This window comes from Apodemus sylvaticus, chromosome 17, assembly GCF_947179515.1.
Source record: "Apodemus sylvaticus chromosome 17, mApoSyl1.1, whole genome shotgun sequence".
NCBI classification, from domain to species: domain Eukaryota; kingdom Metazoa; phylum Chordata; class Mammalia; order Rodentia; family Muridae; genus Apodemus; species Apodemus sylvaticus.
The window spans coordinates 7,040,747-7,060,028 of NC_067488.1; the positions used below are offsets into that span (position 1 = coordinate 7,040,747).

Sequence of the window (19,282 nt, forward strand, 5' to 3'; positions counted from 1 at the left end):
TTAGGGATAATATTATAATGAAAATTCAAACCAAGAAGCATATTCAAAAAAGACATTTGCTGTGTATCCTGATTTTAGGAAACCAGTCCTCTTTTGTGTTTGATACAAACTGTTTACCTTATTTTTTCACTTGTTTTAGTCAAGAGTCATTGACTGTTTTTCCCCCCCCTAAAGATTATATACTTTAGGGGGATTTTAAACATTCTCCTAAATGTTTGATTTTCAATAGCCCAGAAAAAAGGGACTATCTTTTTAGCTATAAAATATGAATCCAAGGAACAATATTTGGGAACTTTTATCAAAGGGGTAATTGTTAATCAACCACCCCTCTCCTGCCTTTCCTTCCTCTCTTCTCTCTCTCTGCCTCCCTCCCTTCTTTCCTTTCCTTTCTCTCTGTCTTTCTCTCTCTCCCTTCTCCTTCTCCCCCCTTTCTTCTCTTTACTGCCCACACCCCATTTCTTTTCTTCCAGAAAACTGAATGTTTTGATTTCAGGTCATGGAGAGTCAGTTCCTCACTGTATCTGTTGGAGTAGACAGGGTGTCACAGTGCCTAACTCTTGTGCTGTGTCCTCAGTGTGTAATAGAGCAGAATCAAGGAGTAGAGATGAAGATTACTAAGAGTAGCCTCATTAATTCAGACGAGTTTTAGTCCTTCAGAGTATTGATCATATATTGATGGTATATCTTGAAGGCTAATGCTAGTGGAAATTGAAGGCTTATAAAATAGCATTAATTTTGGCCGGGCGTGGTGGTTCACGTCTTTACTCCCAGCATTGAGGAGGCAGATGCAGGTGGGTGTCTGTGAATTTGAGGTCAGCCTGGTCTGCAGAGTAAGTTACAGGAAGTCAGAGCTACACAATAGATCTCTCTCTCTCTCTCTCTCTCTCCCTCTCTCCCTCTCTCTCTCAAAAAATGTTAATTTTACATTTCCTTTGTTATTTCTATTTTTTTCTGAAGTCTGATGTCAGTATTGAGAAAAGATCTTTTATTTTAGCCTGGAGGACATGGACACAGGGGGAAAGTTCCTGAATAGAACACCATGCAATAAAAATTAGTTAAAAAAAGGTCATGAATTTGAAGTCAGGGTACAATGTATGGGAGGGAGGATTTGGAGAAGAGGAAGGGAAGGGAGGAATGCATTTATATTATTTAAAAAATAAAACAAAATGACAAAAACCAAAACAAAGCATGTGAACATGTGCAGGTGTGCACACACACGTACATGCAAGCGTATTTGTACACACAGAAAACAAAAATCAAAACCTCCATGAAATTCATTTTGTGATTGTCAGCTACTCCTTAACATAGGACTAGCACTGAAGTTTGGTTGATTTACCCAGTGTCATTCCACTGGGGAAAAACCCCGTTCCTTTTCTCTCTCCCCACAACTACTAATTGCAGATAGCTTCTTGGCTAGCAGTGAGCCTTTACGCTCGCTTCCTTTCTCTGTGCTGGCATTCTTTTCCTGACTTGAACGTATGCAGTTTTTATGCATGCTGTTACAATCTCTGGATTCATATATGCATCAGCCCAGTTGTGTCTGAAGACACTGTTTTTTGATGTTGTCCATTACCCCTGGTTCTTGCAGTCTTTGGGTTCTCTATTCTGAATAAATCTTTGAGTCTTGAGGGGAGGTATATGATAAAGACACCCCAGTTAGAGCTAATCAGTGCAAAGCTTTTCATTCTCGACATACTGCCCAGCTGTGCATTTCTATATTAATTACTGTTTTAGCAAGAAGCTTCTCTGATGAGGGTCAAGTGATGTATAGATCAGTGGGTAAGCAACTTGTCTTTAGGGGTTGTTTTATTGTTATATCTATTTACAAGAATAATAATTGTTGGTTTTTCCCTGGGGCCTTTGACCTACCTGGTCTCAGGTTGTTGGCCACATTAGCAGTTGGAGGTGTGGTTTCTGTGTCCTGGAGTAGGCCTGAAGTCAATAAGAAAGGTGAGATGGTTACACACACAACATTGCATCAGAGGCCATCTCTTACACACACGGTTTATTTTGGCTCATAGGATTTGTAGCTAGGCGAGACTGCTGCTGACTTTTCTCCTCTCAGCATATGAGTGCCTTCTAGCATTAGGAACTTCAGTAGCAGTGAAGCTTCCTTCCATTTGATCACCAGCTCAATTTTTCCATGTTTAATGACGTAAGTATGTGGCATCTTTATCAGTAGGGTCTTAGCATCGGGTCATGGAGGGTAACCAATATCATTGACAATAACCTATACTGTTTGGGAGGAGAGTCTGTAGGACTCAAAACTCAACTCAACAACTCAAAAAGATGTAACCCATTCCTAATAACTGGGTAGTATCTGGTGTAAAGTTGGGTATTCTTTGGTAACTCCATTTAATTTCCGGTTAATCATATCTGTATTTTAGGAAGCTGAGTGTGGTGTCTGACTTTGATGGTGAGGTATTTCTTGGAGGAAGCAAGAAGATGGATTGGAGGCAGCAGAAAGATTCTGTTTTCAAGTCCAGGGGAACTGACATTGTTAATATTAAGAGTTATTATTGAACAGCATTCATTAATTTCTGTTATTTTGTTGTGGTTTTTAGAATGTCTTTGTTGAACTGTCCTGGGATTATTTCTTGTGTCCTATCCTCTTGGGTGTAGTAAACTTTTTTTTTTAGGCAGTAGTATTCCATCTAGTGTTTTTTAAAGTCTGGATCTGTGAATGAATTGTTTAAATTTGATCTTATGACGAAATATGTTTTCTCCTATTATAATTGATAACTTTTGTTTTTTGAACTTTCCTGGGATTATTTCTTGTATCTTATCTTCTTGGGTATAGTAAACTTTTTCTTTCTTTTTTTTTATTGATATATTTTTATTTACATTGCAAATGATGTCCCCTTTTCTGGGTCCCTACTCCCCGCAAGTCCCATAAGCCCTCTTCCGTCCCCCTATTCTTCCATCCACCCCTTCCCACTTCCCTGTTCTGGAATTCCCCTATACTCTTGCACTGAGTCTTTCCAGAAGCAGGGGCCACTCCTCCATTCTTTTTGGACATCATTTAATTTGTGGATTATGTCCTGGGTATTCAAAGTTTCTAGGCTAATATCCACTTATCAGTGAGTGCATACCATGACTGATCTTTTGAGACTGGGTTACCTCACTTAGTATGATGTTCTCCAGCTCCATCCATTTGTCTAAGAATTTCATGAATTCATTGTTTCTAATGGCTGAATAGTACTCCATTGTGTAAATATACCACATTTTTTGTATCCATTCCTCTGTTGAAGGACACCTAGATTCTTTCCAGCTTCTGGCTACTACAAATAGGTCTGCTATGAACATAGTGGAGCATGTGTCCTTATTGCATCCTGAAGAATCCTCTGGATATATGCCCAGGAGTGGTATAACAGGGTCCTCAGGAACTGACATGCCCAGTTTTCTGAGGAACTGCCAGACTGATTTCCAAAGTGGTTGCACCATCTTGCAATCCCACCAGCAGTGGAGGAGTGTTCCTCTTTCTCCACATCCTCGCCAACACCTGCTGTCTCCTGAGTTTTTGACCTTAGCCATTCTGACTGGTGTGAGGTGAAATCTCAGGGTTATTTTGATTTGCATTTCCCTAATGATTAATGATGTTGAACATTTCTTAAGGTGTTTCTCAGCTCTCTGAAGTTCTTCATGTGAAAATTCTTTGTTTAGCTCCGTACCCCACTTTTTAATGGGGTTATTTGGTTCTCTGGGTTCTACTTTCTTGAGTTCTTTGTATATATTAGATATTAGCCCTCTGTCAGATTTAGGGTTGGTGAAGATCCTTTCCTAGTCTGTTGGTTGACGTTTTGTCCTTTTGACAGTGTCCTTTGCCTTACAGAAACTTTGTAGTTTTATGAGGTCCCATTTGTTAATTCTTGATCTTAGAGCATAACCTATTGGTGTTCTATTCAGGAACTTTTCCCCTGTGCCCAGGTCCTCCAGGGTCTTCCCCAGTTTCTTTTCGATTAGTTTCAGTGTGTCAGGTTTTATGAGGAGGTCATTGATCCATTTGGAGTTGAGCTTGGTACAAGGAGATAAGAATGGATCGATGCGCATTCTTCTGCATGCTGACCTCTGATTGAACCAGCACCATTTGTTGAAAAGACTATCTTTTTTTCCACTGGATGCTTTCAGCTCCTTTGTCGTAGACCTAGTGACCATAGGTGTGTTGGTTCATTTCTGGGTCTTCAATCCTATTCCATTGATCCGCTTGCCTGATACTGTACCAATACCATGCAGTTTTTATCACTATTGCTCTGTAGTAGAGTTTAAAGTCTGGGATATTGAATCCCCCTGAAGTTCTTTTACTGTTCAGAATAGTTTTAGCTATCCTGGGTTTTTTGTTATTCCAGATGAATTTGAGAATTGCTCTTTCTAGCTCTATGAAGAACTGGGTTGGGATTTTTATGGGGATAGCATTGAATCTGTAGATTGCCTTTGGCAAGATGGCCATTTTAACTATATTAATCCTGCCAATCCACGAGCATGGAAGGTTTTTCCATTTTCTGAGATCTTCGATTTCCTTCTTCAGAGATCTGAAGTTCTTGTCATATAGGTCTTTCACTTGTTTGGTTAGAGTCACCCCAAGATACTTTATGCTGTTTGTAGCTATTGTGAAAAGGGTCATTTCCCTAATTTCTTTCTCAGTCTGCTTATCCTTTGAATATATAAAGGCTACTGATTTGATTGCATTGATTTTGTAGCCAGCCACTTTGCTGAAGTTGTTTATCAGCTGTAGGAGTTCTCTAGTAGAGTTTTTAGGGTCACTTAAGTATACAATCATTATCATCTGCAAATAGTGATAGTTTGACTTCTTCCTTTCCAATTTGTATCCCTTTGACTTCCTTCTGTTGTCTAATTGCTCTAGCTAGGACTTCAAGAATTATATTGAAAAGATATGGAGAGAGGGGGCAGCCTTGTCTAGTCCCTGATTTTAGTGGGATTGCTTCAAGTTTCTCTCCATTTAGTTTGATGTTGGCTACCGGTTTGCTGTATATTGCTTTTACTATGTTTAGATATGGGCTTTGAATTCCTGTCCTTTCCAAGACTTTTAGCATGAAAGGATGCTGAATTTTGTCAAATGCTTTTTCAGCATCTAATGAAATCATCATGTGGTTTTTTTCTTTGAGTTTGTTTATGTAGTGGATAGCATTTATGGATTTCATTATATTGAACCATCCCTGCATCCCTGGGATGAAGCCTACTTGATCATGGTGGATGATCGTTTTGATGTGTTCTTGGATTCGGTGGGCAAGAATTTTATTTAGTATTTTTGCATCGATATTCATAAGGGAAATTGTCCTGTAATTCTCTTTCTTAGTTAGATCTTTGTGTGGTTTTGGTATCAGTGTAATAGTGGCTTCAAAAAAGGAGTTGGGTAGTGTTTCTTCTGTTTCTATTTGGTGGAAAAGTCTGAAGAGTATTGGTGTTAAGTCTTTTTTGAAGGTCTGATAGAATTCTGCATTGAAACCATCTGGTCCTGTGCTTTTTTTGGTTGGAAGTCTATCTATGACCCCTTCTATTTCTTTAGGGGTTATGGGTCTGTTTAGATGGTCTATTTGATCCTGGTTTAATTTTGGTAATTGGTATCTGTCTAGGAAATTGTCCATTTCCTCCAGATTCTCCAGTTGTGTTGAGTATAGGCTTTTGTAGTAGGATCTGATGATTTTTTCAATCTTCTTATATTTGTTGAGGTCTGTCTTGTGACCAACTATATGATCTATTTTGGAGAAGGTACCATGAGGTGCTGAGAAAAAGGTATATTCTTTTGCTTTGGGATAAAAACTTTTTCTTTAGGTGGAAGTATTCCAGCTAGTGTTTATGTCTGGATCTGTGAATGAATTGTTTAAATTTGATCTTATGATGAAATATGTTTTCTCCTATTATAATTGGCAACTTTTTTGGGGGGTCTTGTTTTTTGTTTTTCAAAATAGGGTTTTTCTGTGTAATAGTTCTGGCTGTTCTGGAATTCAGTTTATAGATCAGGATGGCCTTGAACTTACAGCGATCTACCTACCTTTGTCTCCCTAGTGCTGCGATTAACGGCATGCACTAGCATGCCCACTTGGCATGATTGATATCTTTGTTGGTGTCTTAGTTACTATTCTATTGCTGTGAAGACACACCATGACCAAGGTAACTCTTATAAAAGAAAGCATTTAATTAGGGGCATGTTTACAGTTTCAGAGATTTAGTGCATCATTATGGTGAAGCCTGGCAGCAGACATGGCAGGCATAGTGCTGGAGAAGTAGTTGGGAGCTACATCCTGGATCACAGGGGTAGGAGGTCCTCGAGGGGTGGGGCGGGGAGGGAGGGTGGGTGAGTGAGTGTGTGTGCGCTCCTGCTGGGCTTGGCATGGGCTTTTGAAATCTCAAATCCCACCCTTCAGTGACACACTTCCTCCGACAAGTCCACACTTGCTAATCCTTTCAAATACTGCCAATCCCTGGACTAAGTATTCAAATATTTGAGTCAATGGAGGACATTCTTATTTAAGCCACTACAACTGGATACAGCAGTCTGGGTTGATACCTGTTGTTTTTCAGAGTTTGTAGAACATCAGTCTAGGCACATCTGGCTTTCAGAGTTAACACTGAAAAGTCAGGTATTATTATTATAGGCCTGCTTTTATGTGTGACTTGATCTTTTTTCTTTGTAGTTTTTAATATCCTTTTTGTTCTGTACAATAATGTTTTTGATTATTATGTGGCAGAAGGAGTTTCTTCTCTGGTCCTGTCTATTTGATATTTTACATACTTCTTGAATCCTAAGAGGCATATTCTTTAGATTTAGGAAATTTTCTTTTATTAGTTTGTTTAAAATATTTTCTGTGCCTTTGGCTTGGGTTTCTTCTTTATCCTGTATACCTATTATTTATAGGTTTATTTGTTTGTTTTTTTTTATAATGTCCTAGATTTCCTGGATGTTTTATATCTGGGATTTTTTTAGATTTTTAACATTTGAGTGATTGTTCAATTTTGTCTACCTTGTCTTTAAGACCTGGCATTCTCTCTTCTAATTAATTTAATCTGCTGGTAAGAGTTTTCTCTGAGCTTTTTTGGTGATTTCCTGAGTCTTTCAGTTTTAGTTTTATTTCAGTTTGGCTTTTTTTTGCTGGCCATCCTATTTCTTTGTTAAATTCTATTTTCATATCATGAATTATTTTCATTGTCATTCAACTGTGTGCTTTCAAGATCTTCCTTTAGTCATTTATTTTTATCTTTAAGGTCCTTGAACATATTCATAATTGATATTTTGAAGGCTTCGCCTTGCACTTCAGCTAAATTGCTTTTCTCAACAAATTTTACAATACAAATAGTGGCTTTTGGAGGAGGTATATTGTCTCGGTTGTTTAATCTTTGTGTTTTTGGGACGGGATGTAGACATCTAGAGTTAGAATGTTTTCGTGTTTCTTGGTATAGTATCTGGTCTTTTCTTGAATTTTTTGGATGTTGGACATTTGCTTCTTCTTAAACCCAACCTATCAGTTTGTGTGGGCCAGCTGAATGATACTTGAAGGATCTCCGTGCCCTTGTGGGTTTCAGAGACTTTGTTCCCTGATTGGTGTAATAGATAGGGTGACTGACTTTGTAGTTGGGACTCTGGGTTCAGACTTGAATTAGTCCCATATGAGTGCAGTTGGAGAGCTGGGTGGTAGGCCAGCAGACAGCTAGGGTTTTGTTTTGATCCATATGCTCCAGGTCTTGGGACTCAGTGTTTGATGTCGATGGTAGGATGGTTGGTTGAAGTGGTAGGATGGGGAAACTAGCTTTGGGAATTTCTATCAGAAGTTCTCAGTGTAATTCTGGGTTTATACTCCAAACAGTCCCAGATTGATGAAGTGAAACATGTGCTTGGTACGTGAGCAAGCTGGGGAAGGGGAATTACTCTGGGCAATCTCTTACTTTAATAGAGGTTGAAGTTGGGCTTCATTTGTAAGCCTAAAATCAATGAAATACCCAATCAATCTGAGACCATTTTGTTAATTATTTTTACAGTGGCATACTGATTTTTCTAACATGTCAAAAATGAGGGTAGCTATTGGTTATAATAATAATAGTAATAAAGATAATAATAATTCTTAGCATGGAATTAGAGACAGACAATTTCTTCTAAGTTGCCTTTCTAGCTTCTGCTTTTCTGTTTTACTTCGTGTTTTCTTCCAGATGTATATGTTCTTTCAAATGCAAATTCTTTCCACCTCCTGAATTTTCATTTTTGTTCATGTTTTGCATATGAAAAAGTCCAGGTTGAAATTTATTCCTTAGTTGATGCCTACCATACCTACTAAGAACAAGATATTTAAGACCCAAAATATGTTCCTTTTCTGTGAAGTCATGCTAGTACTATTCACATTTAATGTCTGTCTTCTAGAACCAGTTTTTCTTACACTTTCTTTCACAGGTCATCTCATAATACAGAGTAGGTGTTCTAATTTGTTTTTATAAATTGACCTAGCAAAGTGCTCTCTGTTTATTTTTGTTTGATTTTGAACTATAATAAACTGCTTGAAGACAACTGTTGAATTTATTGTTTCTATAATACAACATTAGACAGAGACAAGGGAGAAGACATTTATTTTGGTTCATGATTACAAAAGGTTTAGTCCTTGGTTGCTTGGCTGTATTTATCACTTGAGCAGAACATAGCAGCAGGAGCATATGATAGAGGTTGTATACCTCATGATAGACAGACAGATGGTATAGAGTTTGGGGGAAGAGGAAGAAAGAGTTCTGATGGAATAACTTTTAGGACAGTGGTTCTCAACCTTCCTAAATCTGTAATCCTTTAGTACAGTTCCTCATGTTGTAGTAATCGTCAATCATAAAATTACTTTGATGCTACTTCATAACTAATTTTGCTACTCTTATGAGTTATAATGTAAATATCTGATATGCAGGATATCTGATATGTGACCCTAAAGGTGGTTGCAACCTAGTAGGTTGAGAACTACTGCTTTAGGATGTACCCCTAATGACCAGAATCATTTAGCTGCCCTAGCTCTCAACATTTTTATAACCTCCACAAATATTTCCTCAGTTATGTATCATGCATTCAGTGGGCAACAATTTTGGGGCAACATTTCTTGTTTCTTGATTATCTTGACATAATCTAAACACTACCTCAAAAATAACTCAAAGTTTAGCTACCTGTATCCATAAAGATTATATGATGGATCTGTGAAAAGGGAGAAAATAAATTTAACAGCAGCCTAGAAGTATGAAAAGGTATGACTTCACAATAGAAAGCATTTTAAGTTTTGATGAACAAACCTTCTACTGGTGACCTTTAAAGTAGTAGTATAATGATTAGTTTGTGGAGAGCTTAAAAATTACACTAAATGTTTAAAGTAACAACAATAAAACTAAGAGGCTGGGGATCAGATTTTCCGGGAATAGCAGTAAACATGAATTTATTTCACTAAGAGTAATATTTGCCTAAATTTGAATTTAATGAGTTCTTTAGTGAAGAAATTGATATGGAATATACACCAAAGTTTGGATTAGAAGCTTTTATGAAATAAAAAATAGAGGCGTGGGTCCTGTGCCCTGCAGAGAAGTCAGCAACCGCCATCTTAGCTCCCAGTAGGACAGGACAGGCGACCCCAGGCATGGAGATATCCCGAGTCTAAGACCTCTGGGGACGCAGACTACCGTGCTGTGGGCTTCCGCCAGCGCCCAGGATCTGGGCAGAGCAGCGGTTCATCTGTGTGCCAGCTAGGCTTGGGTCCTGTGCCCTGCGGTATTTTTGCTGCCAACTTTGCTGCCTGACAGAGCAGACAGGCAGCACCAAGTGCTGTCCACAGAGACAACCCAAGTATAACATTGCTTGGGGCAGGACATACCAGGGCTCCAACAGCACCCAAGAGGAGGGCAGCATATCAGCAATCTGTGCTAGGGGAAACCCAGTCATCCAGTGATACGGAAATAGCCTTACAGGCTCACAGGAGGTTCAAGCACCAGCCAGTGATAACAGGACAAACTAACAGCAGAGATAACCAGATGGCAAAAGGCAAACGTAGGAATGTTACCAACAGAAATCAAGGCAATATGGCAGCATCTGAACCCAGTTCTCCAACAACAGCAAGTCTGGGATACCCCAACACACCAGAAAAACAAGTCTTGGATTTAAAATCACTGGTCATGGTGCTGTGAGAGGAACACAAAAAGGACATAAATAAATCTCTTAAAGAAATACAGGAGAAAATGGATCAAAAGTTAGAAGCCCTTACAAGGAAAACACAAAAATCATTTAAAGATATCCAGGAGAATATGAGTCAAAAGATAGAAGCCAATAAGGAGGAAATACAAAAATCACTTAAAGAAATACAGGAGAACTTGGGTCAACAGGCAGAGGTCATGAAAGAGGAAACACAAAAATTTCTTAAAGAATTACAGGAAAACACAAACAAGCAAGTGAAGGAACTGAACAAAACTATCCAGGATCTAAAAGCAGAAGTAGAAACAACTAAGAAATCACAAAGAGAGACAACTTTGGAGATAGAAAACCTTGGGAAGAAATCAGGGGCCATAGATGCAAATATCAACAACAGAATACAAGAGATGGAAGAAAGAATCTCAGATGCCAAAGATACCATAGAAACCATGGACTCAACAGTCAAAGATAATGCAAAATGTAAAAAGCTTGTAACCCAAAACATCCAGGAAATCCAGGACACAATGAGAACAAACCTAAGGATTATAGGCATAGATAAGAGTGAAGATTTACAACTTAAAGGGCCAGCAAATATCTTCAACAAAATTATGGAAGAAAATTTCCCTAACCTAAAGAGAGAGATGCCCATGAATATACAAGAAGCCTACAGAACTCAAAACAGACTGGACCGAACAGAAATACCTCCCGTCACATAATAATCAAAACCCCAAATGTACTAAACAAAGAAAGAAAAAGGCAGTAAGAGAAAAATGCCAAGTAATATATAAAGGAAGATCAGAATACACCAGACTTCTCACCAGAGACTATGAAAGCCAGAAGATCCTGGGCAGATCTCTTGCAGATTCTAAGAGAACACAAATGCCAGCCAAAACTACTATACCTAGCGAAACTTTCAATCACCATAGATGGAGAAACCAAGATATTACATGACAAAACCAAGTTTACCCCATATCTTTCCACAAACCCAGCCCTACAGAGGATAATAGGAGGAAAATACCGATACAAGGAGGGAAACTTCACCCTGGAAAAAGCAAGATAGTGAGCTTCTTAAATCAAACTTAAAAGAAGATAACCAAATATAAAAAATAACATAAAAAATGACAGGAAGTAATAATCACTATTTCCTAATATCTCTTAACATCAATGGGCTCAATTCCCCAATAAAAAGATATAGACTAACAGACTGGATATGTAAACAGGACCCGACATTTTGCTGCATACAGGAAACACACCTCAGTGTCAAAGACAAACACTACCTTAGAGTAAAAGGCTGGAAGACAATTTTACAAGCAAATGTTCTCTGGAAACAAGCCGGAGTAGCCATTCTAATATCAGATAAAATTGACTTTCAACCTAAAGTCATCAAAAGGGACATTGAGAGACACTTCTTGCTGGTCAAAGGAAAAATACACCCAGAAGAACTCTCAATCCTGAACATCTATGCTCCAAATGCAAGGGCACCCTCATTCCTAAAAGAAACTTTACTAAAGCTCAAAGCGCACATTGTACCTAACACAATAATTGTGGGTGACTTCAACCCTGCACTTTCCTCAATGGATCGATCAGGAAAACAGAACTAAACAGGGACACAGTGTAACTAATTGAAGCTTTGGACCAATTAGATTTAACACACACACACACACACACACACACACACACACACACACACACACACACGTATATATATGTTATATATGTATATATATGCATATATCTAATATATATAAAACATTTCATCTTAAAGGAAAAGAATATACATTTACCTCAGCACCTCATGCCACCTTCTCCAAAATTGATCATATAACTGGTCACAAGACAGACTTTAACAAATATAAGAAGATTGAACTAATACCATGCCTCCTATCAGATCACTATGGAGTAAAAGTGGTCTTCAATACCAACAAAAACAACAGAAAGCCCACATACACTTGGAACCCGAACAATACTCTACTCAATGATACCTTGGTCAAGGAAGAAATAAAGAAATCAAAGACTTTTTAGAATTTAATGAAAATGAAGACACAACATACCCAAATCTATGGGACACAATGAACGTAGTGCTAAGAGGAAAACTCAGAGTCCTGAGTGCCTCAAAAAAGAAAATGGAGAGAGCATACACTAGCAGCTTAACGACACACCTGAAAGCTCTGGAACAAAAAGAAAATAATTCACCTAGGAGGAGTAGAAGCCAGGAAATCATCAAACTCAGGGCTGAAATCAATCAAGTAGAAACAAAGAGAACCATACAAAGAATCAATAAAACCAGGAGCTGGTTCTTTGACTAACCAAAGGGCACAGAGACAGTATCCAGATTAACAAAATTAGAAATGAAAGGGAGATATAACAACAGAAACTGAAGAAATTAAAAAAAAAGTCAGATCCTACTATAAAAGCAAAAAAAAAAAAAAAAATCAACACAACTGGAGAATCTGGAGGAAATGGACAGTTTCCTATACAGGTACCAAACACCAGAATTAAATCAGGATCAAATAGATCATCTAAACAGCCCCATAACCCCTAAAGAAATAAAATGGTTCATAGAAAGTCCCCCAAGCAAAAACAAACAAACAAACAAACAAACAAACAAAAAAGCCAACCAACCAACCAACAAACAAAAAAAACAAAGCACTGACCAGATAGCTTCAGTGCAGAATTCTATCAGACCTTCAAAGATGACCAATACTCTTCAAACTATTCCACAAAATAGAAAAAGAAGGAACACTACCCAATTCCTTCTACGAAGCCACAATTTTGCTGATACCAAAACCACACAAAGATCCAACAAAGAAAGAGAACTTCAGGCCAATTTCCCTTATGAATATTGATGCAAAAATACTAAATAAAATTCTTGCCAACCAAATTCAAGAACACATCAAAACGATCATCTACCATGATCAAGTAGGCTTCATCCCAGGGATGCAGGGATGGTTCAATATAAGGAAATCCATCAATGCAATCCACTATATAAAGAAGAAAAAACATGATCATTTCATTAGATGCTGAAAGAGCATTTGACAAAATTCAGCATCCTTTCATGTTAAAAGTCTTGGGAAGAACAGGAATTCAAGGCCCATACCTAAACATAGTTAAAGCAATATACAGCAAACTGGTAGCCAACATCAAACTAAATGGAGAGAAACTTGAAGCAATCCCAATAAAATCAGGGACTAGACAAGGCTGCCCTCTCTCTCCATATCTTTTCAATATAGTACTTGAAGTTCTAGCTAGAGCTATTAGACAACATAAGGAGGTCAAAGGGATACAAATTAGAAAGGAAGAAGTCAAATTATCACTATTTGCAGATGACATGATAGTATTCTTAAGTGACCCAAAAAACTCCACCAGCAAACTCCTACAGCTGATAAACAACTTCAGCAAAGTGGCTGGTTATAAAATCAACTCAAGCAAATCAGTTGCCTTCCTATACTCAAAGGATAAACAGGCTGAGAAAGAAATTAGGGAAATGACACCCTTTACAATAACCACAAACAATATAAAGTATCTTGGTGTGACTCTAACCAAACAAGTGAAAGATCTGTATGACAAGAACTTCAGATCTCTGAAGAAGGAAATCAAAGAAGACCTCAGAAAATGGAGCAATCTTCATGCTCGTGGATTGGCAGGATTAATATAGTTAAAATGGCCATCTTGCCAAAAGCAATCTACAGATTCAACGCAATCCCCATCAATATCCCAACTCAGTTCTTCATACAGTTAGAAAAAAGCAATTCTCCAATTCATCTGGAATAACAAAAAACCCAGGGTAGCTAATACTATTCTCAACAGTAAAAGAACTTCTGGGGGAATCAGTATCCCAGACCTCAAGCAATTCTACAGAGCAATATTGTTAAAATCTGCATGGTATTGGCACAGTGATAGGCAAGTGGACCAATGGAATAGAATTGAAGACCCAGAAATGAACCCACACACCTATGGTCACTTGATCTTCGACAAAGGAGCGGAAAACATCCAGTGGCAAAAAGATAGCCTTTTCAACAAATGGTGCTGGTTCAACTGGAGGTCAGCATGCAGAAGAATGCGAATTGATCCATTCTTATCTCCTTGTACTAAGCTCAAGTCCAAGTGGATTAAGGACCTCCACATAAAACCAGACACACTGAAACTAATAGAAAAGAAACTGGGGAAAACCCTTGAGGACATGGGTACAGGCGAAAAGTTCTTGAACAGAACACCAATAGCTTACCCTCTAAGATCAGGAATTGACAAATGGGAACTCATAAAACTACAAAGTTTCTGTAAGGCAAAGGACACTGTCAAAAGGACAAAATGGTAACTAACAAATTGGGAAAAGATCTTCACCAATCCTACATCTGATAGAGGGCTAATATCCAATATATATAAAGAACTCAAGAAGTTAGACCCCAGGGAACCCAATAACCCTATTAAAATGGGGTACAGGTCTAAACAAAGAATTTTCACCTGAAGAAATTCGGATGGCTGAGAAGAACCTTAAGAAATGTTCAACATCATTAATCATTAGGGAAATGCAAATCAAAACAACCCTGAGATTTCACCTCACACCAGGCAGAATGGCTAAGGTTAAAAACTCAGGAGACAGCAGGTGTTGGCAAGGACATGGAGAAAGAGGAACACTCCTCCACTGCTGGTGAGATTGTAAGATGGTACAAACACTATGGCAATCAGTCTGGCGGTTCCTCAGAAAACTGGACGTGACACTTCCGGAAGACCCTGCTATACCTCTCCTGGGCATATACCCAGAGGATTCCCCGGCATGCAATAAGGACACATGCTCCAGTATGTTCATAGCAGCATTATTTATAATAGCCAGAAGTTGGAAAGAACCCAGATGTCCCTCAGTGGAGGAATGGATACAGAAAATGTGGTATATTTACTCAACGGAGTACTACTTGGCAATTAAAAACTATGAATTCATGAAATTTTTAGGCAAATGGTTGGAACTGGAAAATATCATCCTAAGTTAGGTAACCCAATTACAAAAGAATGCACATGGAATGCAATCACTGATAAGTGGAGATTAATTAGCCCAGAAGCTCTGAATACCCAAGACACAATTAGCATGTCAAATGACTCCCATGAAGAAGTAAGGAGAGGGTCCTGATCCTGGAAAGGCTTGATGCAGCATTGTAGGGGAGTACCAGGACAAAGAAAAAGGAGGGAGGTGATTGGAGAATGGGTGAAGAGGGCTTATGGGACATATGGGGAGGGGGGGAACCGAGAAAGGGGAAAGCATTTGGAATGTAAACAAAGAATGTAGAAAAAAAAACCTTAAACATTAAAAAAAAAGGAAATAAAAAATAGCAACACTTCAAAATTAATGTAATATTGTGTATATCTTAAATGTTTGTTTATAAAGTACTTCTTATTAGAATATAATATATATGTTGTATGTGCATAAAGTTTAAGTGTAATATATCTAAGATCACTTATTTTCACATTATTTATGGCTGCCTTAATGTAACAGTGATGAGTTGAGAAAGTGACATAGACTCTATCTATGGCCCACAGTATCTAAAATATTATGACGCCTTTTGTAGAAAAATGTATTGAGTTTTGATTTACCTTACCAATGTTTATATATTCAAATCTAAGTATTTAAGTTCTGTTGGACCTTTTATTGTATTTCAAGTTTGTATTTGACAATGTTGTTCTGGAGTAGGAGTAGACACAACTACCAATGAAATACAGTATTGTGTCCATCTATGTAAGTATGGAACTTAATATATGATAGGCTGATATCACAAATTGGTGGAAGAAAAGTTAACTACTTAACAATGATGATGGGGAAGTAGAAGATCTATATAAAGAACATTGAGATTAAATTTCTGCATCACATTGTATATAAAAATATACTTCAGATCGATTAAAGGCTTAGCTCTGAGAGGTAAATTGTAAGGCTATTCAGAAGAGACTGGAGAATTTTTTGTGTGTAACATAGCTAGGTGCACACACGTGTGTGTGTGTGTGTGTGTGTGTATGCACATATATGTGTCTACACAAACACACACATACACACCACACCATTCAATCACAATAATAAATGAAGAAATTAATGTATTGACAACTTCAGAGGTCATCATTAGCAATTACACAACAGATTTGGAGAAGATTTTCCTGTGTTTAAGTTTATAAAGGATTACATGTAAGCACTCCTTCAAACCAGGAAGAAACATATAAAAAGTCAAATCTTAAGTATTTGGTAAAAGATATTAATAAACAGTTGTTATGAGGGGCAGTCCACTTGAATGAACTTTGTCGGAAACCAGAAAAATATGGTGCTGTTTGGGTCTAGTAGTTAGACTTCAGTGTTCTCACTGCTGTACGTGCCTTGAGCATGATTACAGTTTTGAGTCTCTTCTTTTGTTAGACATGATAGCACACATCTTCAATCTTCTCTCTTTGTTCAATCCAAGCAGGAGGTTCTTGATTCTAGGCCAGCCTGGGCTACACAGCTACTGGGGTAGATAGATAGGCAAGTAGGTAGGTATGCAACAGATAGATAGATAGATAGGTAGATAGATAGATAGATAGATAGATAGATAGATAGATGGATAGATAGATAGATAGATAGGTAGGTAGTTACATAGATAAATACATAGATACATAGATAGATGACAGGTAGATGATAGATGGGTGATAGATGATGCATAGAGAGATATAGGACTAGAAAGAGATATGGATCTAATGCAGGGAAAACACATAATGGAACACATTATGATGTGTTTAAAGGAATAAAAGAAAGGGTAACTTTAGAAGGTAACAAAAGAAATAGTGAGAAACTTGGGGTTAAAGATGTGGACTTTTCCCTTGTACAGTTTATGTCACTTAACAGTGGGGACATATGAGAAATTTATGATTTGATAACTTGATCACTCTTCAGATATCATCCAGTGTAATAACATAAACCTAAACAGTATAGTCTAGTGTATACAGCTAGGTTAGAGCTATATTAAAATTTCATGAAGCTACCATTATATGTGCAGATCACCATTGATTGGAGGATCATCATTTGGCACATGACTACAGATTCCAGACTTGTAGGTCATTATAAGAGTTTTCTTCTTTATAAAAATGGACAATGAATTAACAATGAATATGCTATTTAATTTTCACATATATGTGAATTTTTCAAAATCTTTCATACTGTTTTGTGTTTCATATTGTGGAGTGTTGTGCATGTGCTCTTGAGATTAATGTGTATTCTACTATTTTAGTATTTAAATATTACTTATTTTTGTCCTATTTGATCTAAAATTTACTTTAAGACCTTTATTTTATATTGGTTTTCTGAGCATACCTATATGCTCTGTACATTGTTGACAGTGAGCTAATAGAATTCATTACTCTAGTTTACTATCTCATTAGCCTTATGCATCTTGCTGCTTCAGTGTTAATCATAGATTTTGATGAATTTATTATCATAGAACTTTCTTTGTACCTTTTTACAGTTTTAAACATAGTAGTTTATTAAATATAAGGTATGTCTGATACCTTTGCTTTGTGGATTTCCACTTGCATGGAATATTTTCTCAGTACTGCTTTCAATCTGTGTATTCTTCCTTAATGGTGAAGTGAGTCTTATAGGTAGCCTACAGTTGAGTCTTTTTTTTTTCTTTCCTTTTAAGGAAATGTTTCATTTCTTTCTATAAGAGAACATTATTTGTTATACATAAGATAACCATTTGTTCATAAATGATGTGCACCCTTTTTATGTCTTTTTATCTTAATAATTAAAAACTTTAAAGTATAATTATATCATTCCCATTTTCTCTCTTCTCCTCCTGTGTTCTAGCCCCAGTCCCCCCAGAACATGATTGTTCCCAAATCCATTATGTCTCTTGCCACAGATTATTTATTTTTTGTTTCCATCTTTTTGTTCTATGTCTTTGTGTTGCATACCTTGAAGTGGACATTCCCTTCCTGTCAGGCCACTGGTGTTGAGAGCTGAAACATGAAGCAAATCAAGAATTCAGATAGGTTTGAATTTTGTTATTGCCTTCACTGCCTTCAGTGGAACATCATCGTAAAGTTCTTCAAAGGAAGAGAGCTGCTTTTGCATGCACTTACAATGGTTGCTAGAGGACTAGAGGTTGCTTCTGTGTCCTGGCTGTCCTTACACACATTCCCTCGTATGAAGACTGCATAGATTGCTCCTCATACACTTCACTCTTTACAAGCAATTGACTTCTGATGCTTATTGCTTGGTAATTGCTGTAAAGGGGAGTAGGAGTTCTCTGTATGTTTTTTACCTTCCAGTTTTGACAGGTCCTAGTTACCTGACCTTGAGCATAGGTCACCTTATGAGTTTTCTCTCTCCTGTCCATGGAACAGTTATGCTTTGATTTCCAGTTCTGGATCCAATTTGGAGGTAGGAGCTTCCTTCTATGTCTTAATGATAAAGGCTGTTTTATTTGTATTTGGTAGGATCCTGGAACCACGTTTTTTTTTCTTTCTTTCTGCATTCTGGATACAGGGGTTTCTTTTTAAATCTTGTTCTTACCTATGATGGTTCTTTGCCTTTATTGTAAGCAACAGAGCCTACTTTTCTTTCCCATGGCTTAAACAAAGCTTTTACTATTTCATCAAAGACGGGAAATCATGTCTGTATATCAGCTTCTACACTTTACCTTTTAGTGCCTGAAATACGCACTTCCCCAGAAGTAGGAATTTATTTCTCTTGACTGTGTTTTCAAGTCTTCCAGAGTACTTGTGAAGGGAAAAGAACTTGTGATTATCAGCCTTCTTTGAGTCTGGGTCTTTAGCTGTTTGAAGCTGTCATGTTAGCTGAATTTTGCTATTGCACAATTTGTCAATTGATCTCTCTCTGGAGATGTAGCTTCTTAAACAGAATGCTTACCTAGAATGAGTGAAGCCTAACTTTCAGTCCCCAGAACCATATAAAGTTGGTGTGGTTGTGTATGCCTGTAATACCAGCAATGGACTTGAAGTTGAGTTTGAGAAGTCCAGCTCATCTTTGGATATGCCAAAGATGAGCCAGTTAAACTTGTTGTCCTTGCATTTAGATTATTTACCTGATGACTTCTTTTCTGATGGGATCAAAATAAGTTATAATTTGGTAGATTATCATTCTTTTGTTATTGGTAGAATTGG

General features: G+C 37.5%; 1 protein-coding gene across 17 annotated transcripts in view; it reads left to right on the forward strand.

Annotated features, from left to right (window-relative positions):
* Rims2 (regulating synaptic membrane exocytosis 2) overlaps window positions 1-19,282 on the forward strand; it is a 540,571-nt gene that overhangs the window by 91,226 nt on the left and 430,063 nt on the right. The gene's annotated exons all lie outside the window — the stretch shown is intronic.